Source organism: Aedes albopictus, chromosome 1 (assembly GCF_035046485.1).
Source record: "Aedes albopictus strain Foshan chromosome 1, AalbF5, whole genome shotgun sequence".
Taxonomy (NCBI): domain Eukaryota; kingdom Metazoa; phylum Arthropoda; class Insecta; order Diptera; family Culicidae; genus Aedes; species Aedes albopictus.
In genome coordinates, this window is record NC_085136.1 from 137,653,286 (window position 1) to 137,667,284 (window position 13,999).

Genomic DNA, 13,999 nt, shown 5'->3' on the forward strand with positions numbered 1-13,999 from the left:
ACATGACCATCACAACGTAAATCATGGCAACCTCGGATGAATGTCGGACTACAATGACAAATATTTGTCATTATGACAAATAGTCTAATGGCCTCTTTATTTATTCAAGCTGTAGTACAAATACAGGGGATGGCCAAAATGTTTGGGATAGGCAACTTTTTTTCTCTCACAAAAAAGTTCACATGCTGTAACTTTTCATAGAGTGCATCAAATATTCTCAAATTTTGACTGTTTGTCAACCTATTATATGTGCAACATTGGTACAAATTTGAGCTCGATTGGTTAATCTTTCGCGAAGTTATAACCGTTCTGGTAAAACACTATTTTTGAGATTACTAATTTTTGAGCTGTCATATCTTGTTCGCTCCCAACGCGAAGACCCATTTAGAATTTGTCCTCATCTCCCCAACCAAACTAACCTCGAGTCGCCGCGAGTAATTTACGGCTCCAACCCCACTAACAACCACCCTATCATCCTTACACACACCACGTCGTTTGTGTGCCTGTCCCACCGACCGAGCGACAACGTGATCGAGCATGCACGAGGATCGACCGACCAACCAATCACGCCTGAACGGCATGTCCTTATGTGCCAGCAACTGACGACGCCCGAACCATCGTACTATAGCCTATGTACGGAATATTCCACCACCGCCACAGCGCAGCGCAATTTTCTACCTCCATTCAGTCTCTACCCATCCTTTGAGGAGTGCGTGCGCAACCAAGAAAGAGTCTTCTTTCAACCACCGATCTGTAAACACGTATCAGAGAATATAGTTAAGTAGTTTTAGTGAAACCCGCCTTTTCCTCCCCAGTGGAAGCCACAGCCTTTACAAAGGCTAAGTTCCCCTCCTTTCCATCGAGCTACCGGTCCTGTGCTGTTCCTCCGACGGAACATTTGGTCCTAGCGAACCGGATAAAGGATCCAGTGCCTTGAGAAGCTGCAACCGCAGCTGTGTTGTCGCCAATCAGCCGATTGGGGCAATCCCTTCCATTGCTGTCGCCGACAGCATACAGCAATCCTACCGAGAGGGTTGCTGGTGTTCCTCCCCCGGTAGTTCGATTCCAGTGTTCAAGTGATTTTCCGTGGCTTTCTCTGGCGGAGAGAAAGAGACTGCGTTTTCAAAAACAAAAGTGATGAAAGGGGAAAAAGTCCGAAACCATTCCTTTCGAAAGTCTCGCGCGCGCGTGTAGTGATTCTCAATCAGTAGTGGTTCCCAAACCCCAAAATGATTGGATTGGAAAATTTGTTCGCCCAACGTAGTCAAGTTGTGGCTAAAGTGAAGAACATCCAAGAACGAATAAGTGAAGAAGATGGTGCTTTTCGACCGACTTTGGCCCGATTGAAAACCTACCAAAGTGAACTCCAGTGCCACTATCAAGAATACCAGAGAGTGTATGGTGAACTTTTGTCAGCACTCCCAAACGACAGATTCAATGAGCTAGATGAGGAGTTCTGGCGATTCGAAGATATCCACACCGAGGCCTGCGTTCTGGTGGAAACTTTGTCGATTTCCTGCCCGACCACCAGTGACAATGGTTTCAACAAGCGAAGGTCGTCATCCAGCTACATTGCTACGACCACTACACGCTGGCTCAGCCCTCCTACCCGAAGAAGCCAGTCACCGAGCCAAACGACGGAACAACCGGTTCCGATTCCTGCCGTGGTGGAGAGGCCACACCACGGTCATTGCCGAAAGAGAATGAGGTGAGTACGAGTGTTTCCAATCCAATCCAGACCGAGAAGCCACGACGCGGCGAGGATTCCAAGAAGAAGACGCTTTTGCGTGGACCGACCGAGGTCCCATCCGAGAAGGATTTCGTCAAGGTCACTATTCCTGAGTCGGCAGCCCCGCCGGCTGAAGAAGCAGCCAAGCGTGAAGAAAAGGTGATAACTGTTACCTTCAAGAGCCCAACGTGCAAGAGTGAGAATCCTTCGACGAGCCAGGAGGATTTCCTTGTCGGCAACAAACCAGCCAAGTTTGTCGACATTCCATCCGAAGATCCCAAGACACCGACGTCAAGCAAAGCGCCCTCTGGAACCAACCCTGTGGCGAACCCGTTCCTAACTCCATTCGACCCGAGTGGAGTTCATCCGAAGCTGTCAACGATTCCTACCGGATTCCATCCGGTGCTGAAGTCGTTCCGACCGCCACCAGGATTCCATCCCAAGCCCAAGTGGAACCCGAGGCCAACCGGATTGCCTCCGGTGTCCCAGAGTCCGACCGGATCCCTTCCGGTACCACAGCCGCCCCAGTACAAGGCCGGCTCCCTTCCGGCAAACCAGCAACAACAGACTCCGACCGGTCTCCTTCCGGTACCACGACAGTTGCAGTCCGTGACCGAATCCAGTTCGGTATCCCCGTCGCTCCAGTGTAAGGCCGGTTCCCTTCCGGCATTCCAACCGCAACAGAATCCGACCGGTGTCCTTCCGGTATTCCAGCCGTTCCAGTCTACGACCGGTCTCCTTCCGGTACCCCGACAGTTGCTGTCCGTGACCGAATCCAGTTCGGAAGCCCCATCGCTCCAGTGTAAGGCCGGTTCCCTTCCGGCATTCCAACCGAAACAGAATCCGACCGGTGTCCTTCCGGTATCCCAGCCGTTCCAGACTACGACCGGTTCCTATCCGGTACTCCAACAGTTCCAGCGCGTGACCGGATCCCATTCGGCAACCAATCCGATCCTAAGGTCTACCGGAGCCAGTCCGGTGGTCGATTCCGCCCTGATGCTCGTCGATACCCGTTCGGCGGCCAAGACGACCAAGAATTCTATCGGTACCCGTCCGGTGAATAACTCCGATATGATGTTCGTCGGTTCCAGTCCGACGATCAAACCAACCAAGATGCCCATCGGTGCCCATCCGATGGTCAAGTCCAACGAGATGCCTGCCGGTTCCCGTCCGGTGGTCAATTCCATCCATGTGTCTGCCGGTTCCCGTCCGGTGGACAAGCCACTCCTGTTGTCCGCTGGTGCCAGTCCAGTGGGCAAGCCTATCCTGGCTCCATCGCCTATCGGTACCAGTCCGGTAGTCAATCCAACCGTCGATACCCGTTCGGCGGTCAAGAAATCCAAGATGTCTGCCGGCACCCGTCCGGTGGTCAAGTTGCACGAGATACCTGCCGGTTCCCGTCCGGGGGTCGAAGCCAACCTGATGGCCATCGGTTCCTGTCCGATGGTCAAGTCCTTTCAGATGTCTGCCGGTTCCCGTCCGGTGGATAAACCACCCCTGATGTCCGCTGGTACCAGTTCAGTGGCCAAGCCGATCCTGCGCCCAACGTCTGTCGGTACCAGCTCGGTAGTCAAGCCAACCGTCGATACCCGTTCGGCGGCCAAGACGCCCACGATATTTGCCGGTCCTTCTCCGGTAGCCACGCCGATATCGATGTCCATTGGAAACAGTCCGGTGGGCAAGTCCGATCCGATGTCCGTCGGTTCCAGTCCAATGGTCAAGCTAGTTCCGTGGTCTGCTGGAACCTGTCCAGTAGACAATTCCGCCCTCAAGTCCGCCGGTTCGTATCCGGCAACCGAACCGAAGTTGAGGCCCATCGGTGTCAGGTTCGTCCAGATGTCCGCCGGTTCCAGTCCAGTGCGAAAGCGAGTTCTGACGTCCGCCGGTGCCCGTCCGGTGACGAAGTCCATCATGATAGCCATCGGTATCCGTCCGGTGGTCAAGCTGTCCTCGAAGTTCGTCGGTACCTGCCCGATGGCCAAGACGTTCCTGAAGCTCGTCGGCACCAGTCCGATGATCAAGCCCAAGCCGTTTCCGAAGTCCACTGGAACAAGTCTAGTGGTAAAGCCGACCGAGACGTCCGCCGGTAGCCGTCCGGCAGTCAAGCCCTTCGTAGTGTCAGCCGGTCTCTACCCGGTAACCAAGCCATTGTTGATGTTCGCTGGAAGCCGTCCAGTGGACAAACCCGTCCCGAAGCCTGCCGAAACCCGTCCGGTGACCAACTCAAGCCTGACGTCAACCGGCACTCCTACAGATAACCCGTCGGTTCTCCTTCCTGTTATGTCTGCCGGCATCCAGCGAATTGCAAAGCCCATTCCGAAGATTGAGATGTGTCTAACCAGAAAGCGAAGCCCACCGACAGTCGGCATCCTTCCGGCACTTAAGCGAAACGAGAGCCTAGAAGAACGAGTCCCAAGCCCGAAGATAGCCGGAACCAGTCCGGTAGTGAGAGAACCTCCCGAGAAGAAGCAGTGGGTCGTGGTGTTGTCGGAGATGAGCCAACTACCACTGGATCCGCCACCGGTCGGCCAGACTAGTAAATGCAAGCAACTCCATTCCGACCCAAGGCCGAGGAAGCCTCCCGATGACCCATCCAAGCGATCCCGACCCAGCGAAGCTATCCCAGAGCGCGTGTCCCGAACGCGTCCACCCAACGACCCGGAGAAAGACGCGCCACAGGTGAGCAAGCATTCGATCTGTGGTGTGTGAATTTCCTATCCTGGCTTTGAGTGGTTCCCCCAGTCCTCCATTGAAAACCCCTAACAAGTTAACCAAGTTCCTTGTCTCTACCGTCGTTGAGTTGCCATTCCGTGCCTTTGTTAAGGTTATGCCCTTATTGTCGTTGATTGTCCTTGCCTAGCCCAGAATGAAATTCCATCCCATGAAATAGTTCCCTGTGAAGTTTGAGTAACTTGAATCTCCTAGTAACACCTAGAGCCCATACCATAGTCTGAAACCTGATCATCTTGTGAGTTCCTGTTCCTCCGAAGATGAAGATCCTACTGAAGAATACAAGATTCTTTTCCTGAACTGCCGTTGCCTATCGATGTGGCCCTGCCCCACAATTCTGCTTGCTCTTCAAACGTTCTATGATTTGTTCCATTGTGTTCAAAGTGAGTCCTCTTCTTCAATCTTAGTTAATTTGAAACCTCCATTCCTACGACGTCAAAGTATTCAGTCATGTATTTTACGCTTTCATTTGGAATTTTGTCCTTATGTCTCTCCTCGAGCATCTACGCTGAGACCATGAATCCTTAGTTGCAAGTTCTTCCAAGATATCTAAATACAGTCCACAATAGAAACGATCCACCTCCGGTAGAATTTCAATTTCTAGCCTGAAGCATGAATCTGTCATTGTTTGTCCTCCTAGTTTCTTTCCTACAGTCCACAGTAATCCTCCAGAACATGATTTCCCTCCCTGTTATTTGAGGTCCATAGAAGAAGTTTCCCACGCCTTGAACTTTCCTCCTGACATGAAAACATGAAGTGATGCCCCCATAACCTGCATAGAAAGTGTGTTTACCCAAGTTTACAGCAAGCCTTCCCCAAGAATCAAGTCCATGTCCAGTTTTGAATTCAGCAAGTCCACCCAAGAAGTTTCCTAAGTTGTCTTAAGTTTCCTGTCCTAAAAACCCTCGTGTATGATGAATCCTCCTAAAAACCATTTGCAAGTTCCTTATTCCTGTCCTTCCTTTGAAGATACCTGTAATCATGCCCTTGAAGTTTCCTGGTTTTTGGTTTTCCTAAGTCTCCATGAGAAGTTGCCTCCATGTCCAAGCCATCCAAGTAATATAACATGTTTCCACCTTTTCCGGCCGGGGAGTATGTTCGCTCCCAACGCGAAGACCCATTTAGAATTTGTCCTCATCTCCCCAACCAAACTAACCTCGAGTCGCCGCGAGTAATTTACGGCTCCAACCCCACTAACAACCACCCTATCATCCTTACACACACCACGTCGTTTGTGTGCCTGTCCCACCGACCGAGCGACAACGTGATCGAGCATGCACGAGGATCGACCGACCAACCAATCACGCCTGAACGGCATGTCCTTATGTGCCAGCAACTGACGACGCCCGAACCATCGTACTATAGCCTATGTACGGAATATTCCACCACCGCCACAGCGCAGCGCAATTTTCTACCTCCATTCAGTCTCTACCCATCCTTTGAGGAGTGCGTGCGCAACCAAGAAAGAGTCTTCTTTCAACCACCGATCTGTAAACACGTATCAGAGAATATAGTTAAGTAGTTTTAGTGAAACCCGCCTTTTCCTCCCCAGTGGAAGCCACAGCCTTTACAAAGGCTAAGTTCCCCTCCTTTCCATCGAGCTACCGGTCCTGTGCTGTTCCTCCGACGGAACATATCTCGAAGACCAGTGAACTAGATTGAATGAAATTTTGAGCGATTATCAACAATATATTGATGCTTGAAAATCATTTAAAACATGGGTACTTTTTAAACGTTGAAAAAGGTTATGATGGATTGACACTTTTTGGATCTGTTGCGACGCGGTGATAGGTTTGAGAACAACATTGAACAGGCCAAGTATAGAAAGAGAGAAAGTAAACAGAAATCAGTTGCAGGATTGATATAAAGCGAAGGGTGGCGCCATTGCGATAGGTTCAACCGAAAACTAGTGAAATAGTGCGAGATAGTTGTGTCTGTTTATTGAGATTACTAGTCGGGAATTACAGTGAGCCTGGAAGTGCAAAAGTCTATTGGGTAAGCATTTAAAGTGAAGTGAAAGATAAAGATGAAATAATGTATCCCAAAACACTTTCCCAGCCGCGGTAAATTGATTGCCGATTCGTACCAGCAGAAGCCTGTGAAGAGTATAGGGGAGAAAGGTCAACACTGGTACACTGTGAGTTGAATCAGAAAGATAAACCCAAAAGATATTTACCTGAACAATTAAGGACAGACTTGTTAGAATCCCAAAATGGCCGCCACAATGGCCGACTTTGGCACCTACTCACGAATTTGAACGCACAAATCTCTTCGTAAACAAAACCAGCGCACCTGATCTTCTTATTTTCAGCTTATTACAAGTGAGCAAGAACAGAATAATCAAATGCACTGTTGTTTGAGGCTTGCATCTTGAGATTTGTGCGTTTGAAGTTCTTATGCACTTTTGAAGCGGGATTTCAAGACGTTTGTCCTTAATGTGAACATCTACATCTCTTCGGTCAGGTTAGGGTAAAGGCACCAAATATCGACTCGGGATAAGTTGGCAAAGAAATAGTGGGAAAGGAAACCACTTCTTGTGAGTATTTAGTTTAAGTTAGTTTAGGAATATTATAATAATTCGTTGAATAAATTTCAGTTTTAAGCGTTGCTGAAAACCAATTGGCTGCTTTAAAAATTGCGGTTTCCCTTCGGGAACAGGATCTTTTTCGATAAAATGCATTTTTTTACATTAATGTAATAAAATTTTATTTTTGATATCCAAAGATTTTCTACTTCTGTTCATAAGATATCTATAAAAAGATATATTAGAGCCTATTTGGATTAAAGGAAGAACACATTTAGTAATTTTAGTGCAGGATAGTAAATTTGACTCATTTTCCTCTAAATGGGTGAAAATATCAAACCATCATAACTTTTTTCAACGTTTAAAAAGTACCCATGTTTTAAATGATTTTCAAGCATCAATATATTGTTGATAATCGCTCAAAATTTCATTCAATTCGGGTCACTGGTCTACAAGATATGACAGCTCAAAAATTGATAGTCTAAAAAATAGTGTTTCACCAGATCGGTTATAACTTCGCGAAAGATTAACCAATCGAGCTCAAATTTGTAAAACTGATGCACATATAATAGGTCAATAAACAGTCAAAATTTGAGAATATTCGATGCACTCTATGAAAAGTTACAGCATGTGAACTTTTTTGTGAGAGAAAAAAAAGTTGCCTATCCCAAACATTTTGGCCATCCCCTGTAGTTCATCATGGGGGTGACTTTGGGCCATATAAAAGCAATGCAATCAGTACGAGAACCCTACAAATGTGAATTAAAACAACTGAAAGCATTCACATTATTTTATGCATAATACGGTGTAGTTTTGAAATAAATGTAAGATTCATACTAAATTAAGAATGCACGCATATCAGTTACTATGTAGATGATAAAGAAATATTACTTTCGTCTTTTGAGAATTTTGGTTGGAATTTTACGTTTGTTCGTCTGAAATGTTATTTTAAAGTGACTACAACACTGATAGGTTGTGCGCAAGTATCCATATGTTCAATAGTTTTGATTTGCAAGCGATATTTTCTCATATTGAACTATTTTGTTGGAATTTTAGTGTTTGGCCCAATGTCACCTCCTAGAAGGGGTGAAATTGGGCCAATTTCAATTAGGCTATATCATTGTCAAAATTAAAGTTAAAGCATTTATACTTTGAACAATCCTAAACAATATAAAAATGAACGTGTTTACCGAATTTAACATTGATTTAGAGCTAAAATATTGTCGTAACGACCCACAAAGATTGGACTATGTAATTTTGGCCCAATGACACCCCCACTGACGGTAGAGCTAGAAGCAACTTTTTTATATTGGGCTCAAATTTAAATGGCAGTCAATCGTTAGTGTATTTATAATTTCTGAAACAGTATATGACAACTCTTCCGTGACTTTACAACGTTTTGACGCCTTTTTGGTCAGATTTTTCACTATAACTCGTAATTTTTTTTATGGGTTTTCAGTTGGAGCTGCGTGACAGCTTGTTTGTCAAGGCTGAACCCGTTATTCAAATTTCATCTCTACAAAGAACAATGTTTAGACGGAATAGGCTATGTTGCCCAATTTAACACTAGTTTTTACATTGTGCCTTAGTAGTTTTAATCAAAATTTTGCATTTTCCCTCCCATAGATGTATTAGTTATGTCCGTCCTCAGTCATGTGAAGTATATGAAGCTATCAGAATAAATCTTAACCCGCGGAACCTATTACTTCTTGGAAATAACATAACACAAAATGTTGTCTATGTTGACAACTGTACTGGGTCAACAAAGTCGATTTTTCGGAACAAAGCTTTTTCGATTCATTTTAGCGTCCAAAGTAACTGTGCAAAATTTGGGAGCGATTGGTTGCTTCCCAGTATTCCGCATTGCGATTGAAATTTGTATGAAACTTAGTATGGGAAAACGTGCTTTCTTGCATTTTTCTCCTAAATTGAAATTTTTCGTCTAGAACAATCTAACCAATGACGGTAAAGTATAGCCTAGGATATGCCGAAAAACTTTGCCGAATACCGCAAAGTGATCCGACAATTCTGAAAAAAGTTATAACGTGCAGATTGCGCGGTGGTGCTTAACATTTAACATGTAAAGGAATAACACAGAGAAACAGACGTCACACTCTCATCGTCTCCCATCGATCACCTTTTTAACGGTTGGTTCAAATATTCAGTAGTAGGTCGATTGGCCACTCGCAGCGCTGGTATCGTTTTTGTTCCTGTTTGACGTTTGCTCACTACCGCCATCTAGTGGTGGCCCGGCCAAGCACAGTACATTTAGCATTGGGCGATTACGTTTGCGTGACGATGTTTTTTAATGAAATTTGTTCTAAGTGTTACGTCTGTTTCTCTGTGGGAATAACATCAATAAGAAAATCTCAATTTTTGGTCTAAGTTACCAGGCAAATATCTCTTTTCACAAGCGTCGGATCACTTTGCGGTCTTCGACTAAGTTTTTCGGCATATCCTAGGCTATACTTTAACGTCATTAGTTACATGGTATTGAACAAAAGAATTCAACATATGAGTAAAATGCAAAAAAGTACGTTTTCCCATACTAACTTCCATACAAATTTCAATCGCAATGCGGAATACGGGGACAAAACCAATCGCTCCTGAATTTTGCACAGTTGTTTTGGACGCTAATATAGATTGAAAAAGCTTTGTTCCGGGTTGAAACGATCAAATTTAAAGTTTCTCCATACAACGATGACCCACTCTAGTGCCTATCTATGCTATCTCCAAGAAATATTACGGTCAAATACCAATTGAAGACAACAGCCGTTACTGCGATAACACCTATGTTGGTAGCCACCTACAGCTCTGGCGCCATCCCCAATGATAGACACTAGTTTTGAACATGCCATGGGCTTCCAATGATACGAGATACGAAAACAACCTAACTATTAAAACAGAGCCAATCCGTTCATTTGTCCTATCGGTCTTACCTAGATAAACCATGTCATTAACCTAGAAATGTCAGCCTAATCATACACAAGTTACGTCTTTTAGCTTAATAGAAACAATCAGTTTTTGTCCAAAATGTCGAACGCATTATGACGTCAATAAAGCGTTAAGTATGGTCCACAGCACAAACCTCCCAACTAACAATCACTCATTTAACAGGCACCATTATGACGAATTAATTCAGCATCATGATGAATAACATTTGAATTATTTTCACGTACAACCTATGTTCGGGTTTTGTTCACACAAATTTGGAGAAGTTATTAAGCATCATGTTGTGCACCAACTTAATTTTTTGTTGTTCAAAGCGTTTTACAAATGCACAGAAAAGTTGTTGTTCGGCTTTGGCAAAAATGACTGAAAATAAATAAAATGCAAAAATGTTGAACTCTCACGAGAGTAATTATTTGCTCTTGTATTATGAACACCTATTATGAATTAAGAATTACATATAAAATTACCTAAACCCGGATTAGAACTCGAGATCTGTCGATTGCCAGCCGCATGCCTTCCTATCTGCGCCATCCTAGAGATGGTGAGATGCAGTACCCAAAGCAAAACATAATCTTCCCATGATTTAATAATGATCACTCCTAAGCTTGTGTTCAGCAGTGGTGAATTAGCACAGCACGTGGTTATCAACTGAACAACGCCTCATACTTCAACAGCTGTTCAGCAAAAAACACGTGTTTTCCATTCTGATTTCGCTGTCAGTATTTTTATCGCACGGTGAAAAAACTTATATCGAATGCGGCCAAAAAGTGTTGGTAGATATTGAAGATATCGTTTCCAGACGTACTAATTGCGATATGAATATGTTTTTATTTTTATCATTAAATATCAATCTTTAAAAATGTATGACAATGTGTGGTGCGGTATGGTCTTGGACATGGTGCATCCACAGCATCTGTTCGGGTTATCTACTCATTCTCAGGAGAAGATCCGTTAAGCATTTTTTTTATTTATGCTTTTGTCATGGAATCTTGATATTATGTTCAATAAATAGTGCATAAGGATGTTTAAGGATACTTGGAATGTGTCGATTTATGAATGCTGCTTGGTTATCTAGGTGACTGTGGGAACAATATTCAGTAAACACGACAACACGGAAATGTCAAATGCATTGATCCAAGCGTCTCGTACAATAGAACTGCTGCGGAAGATAAGAACTATAATATAGGTACAAGATATCTTGTTACAGATTTATAATAATAAATGAATGCCTCATTTTTACGTTGATTACGTCTCTTGGCACTCAATGTTAAACTACACAATTATATTCTGTTTTATTTTATGTGATTCGTTTAAAATATTAGTTATTTAATATTACTTGGTTGTCTAAACAGTTTTAGCCATGATTTATCCCATAATCCGAACAAAGTTCCGAGTCAAACTATGACGGGCTGAAGGCGTTTATTTGACAAGTGAAAAGCACATTGTTCAGGAGCATATGCTTATCGATACATCAGCTTAATAAGATGCAGACAAATGTTTTGTTAAACTCTTTTGTTTAGGAATCAATGCTTGTCGAATAAATTTCTTGTTAAACTTTTGAAAAGTGTTTTAATTTATCATTGTTGATACCGATGAGGAAAGTCGAACATTGACTTCTTTTTCAATTGTAAAATCATTTAAACAGTAATGTGTAGAGCATAATTTTAGTTCAGCTATCATTACCATTATTAAGCAACAATTCAGCAAGCTTGCTTGTTAGTGACTTGCAATTGTTAGTTGGGCTAGGCCGGCCCGCCCACTCCCAAAGAAAATTTGACATTTCAGCGGTGTCGACACCGCTTAAAAGTCAAACCCCGTGTGAGAGCAAGCAGGTAAGTATATGTTCGTGCAGTAATCCATTGTTCGCACGTTAGCTTCGAATCTATCAGCACTATTAAGAGCTGCAACTTTCCTTCTTACTATTCAATTGATTTCACTAGATTTAGAGAATGTTACTGGATATCATTGTAATATTTAAAAGAAGCAAATCTGTTTTGGTAAAATTACTAATTTAAATATATTTAATTATTGTATATTACTCAACTTATAGTGAATTCAGTAGTTAATAAAAAAACAACTAAACAATGTGGGAAAGAAAGCCCAAACAGCATTTTCAAGTCTACTGGCAATAAAAAGGTATCAAAACCTGTCACAAAACCTTCTCAAATCCAACCGACTTGGAACTACTGCTTGGGTATAGAATCTATTGAGCCCCGGCGGTTCCTCTGTGTATATCGAGCATGTCTGATGAATATGCCAAAACATGATCAGCCATACTCCATCTGCAGCAGCCGGTTCGTGATGAACCGTTGGAGGCGCATTAAAGTGTTAAAAGGGTGATATGATTCACTAAAGAATACTACATTACAATAACCTTCACTTTAATACCGTCAAATCCTGCGAACTTGGCCAGGGTTTTCACTATAACTCGTAAATTTGACCATAAACCCTCAAATATTTTTGCATATTTGGATTTCTTGTAAAATTTCTAATAAGTTTAATCTGTTGAACATTTAGTTGTCATTGGAAAAGTATGTTTTAAATGAGATTTAGTAGCGAGACGTTACAACGTTGTAACGTGACGCTACTCATTTTCATTTTTAACATATTTTCCTGATGAAAACTAACTGTTTAGCAGATCGTACTTTGAGGGTTTTCGGTCAAATTTACAAGTTATAGTGGAAAATCTGACCGAAAAGGCGTCAAAACGTTGTAACGTCACGGTAGAATGTGTCCTATACTTGTTCAGCCTAGGGTTGAATGGGTTGAAAGCCTCGTAAATAAAGCTAATAATAATACCAGTTTATATTTTCGAGAATCCAGTGTATTTCAGAGAAGGAACTCTTATACTTTCAAAATATCGTTGACATGACATAGGCAATTTGGAATATGAAACGACACCGGTGGAAGCAACCTAAATTTGGTATATTTTCAGCGTCCTAAACTGTTTGAACTGTTTGTTATAAATCTGGACCAGAAAAATGGAGCACCGCTGAGTACGATTTGGGTGTTCTATGAACTCTTTCACAGCTATTGAGAGCTACTACTGTCATTGATCATTTTAAACGGATGTGTATATTGGTAACAGGCTCAAAGATACGCTATGTCCAAGGAAGTCAAAGAAGATCTTGCTGAATACCCGCTCATTTACCGCTTCAGCAACATGGATCTAACATCCTGTGTCATTTAAGGGTATTTGCTGGCTTTTTTTAAGTGTGCCCAACAGACCCATTTGATATTGCTGGGAAACGGCTTTGTAATGTTTGTTGCAAACCAATTCGCAGCAAAATCAAGAGGTCTGCTGGAATTTTGTTTGCTGCAATTGACGATCAAACGCAAAGCTAAATTGCACAGGTGGCGCTTTTCTAAAACAATAAATTACGAATCCTAGACTGTAATAATGATACAAATGGAAGAAAAGTGAAATTATTGTAGATTTCATACAATGTGTTGACTAGAAATATGTTAATTTTCCTTCCAAAGTTGAAAATTTCTCGTTACCTAACCTCACGTTTGATCGCCAATTGATCTTTAGACTTTTGGACCAGTTTGCGCTGAAATTCTCTAACTATCATGCATAACACGTAAAGTACAACAAGCGACAAATTAAAAATGCGAACGAACTGAACCATTTCTCAAAAAATTTTCGAAATAATATAGGAATATGACGACTGGCAATTTCTTGTTCTATTATCGGCAAGAAGTGGAATGAAACCATTGAAGTCTAAACTAAAAATGCGTAGATATTATGGTGCATTAAAGCAGACTTCATTTGCATCCTTGACAATAATAAATTAAGAATCTGATACAGCTGTCATTTGCCCAATCTATCCAAAAGCTAATAAAATAACAACGAAAACAAGCAACACAACTCAACGCAAGACAAAAGATACAACAACAACTCCAAACAGGGCTTACTCCGGTGCCGGAACGAAACGCCATCCCGATCCCGTCGTCAAGATTGGCGTACAGATCCGGCAGGGGTCCCATGGGACCCCCGATACACCCGTCGTAGGATTTGTAGCGAGCTTTAGATAAAAAAGGACGCCTTGGGCCTGAAGATG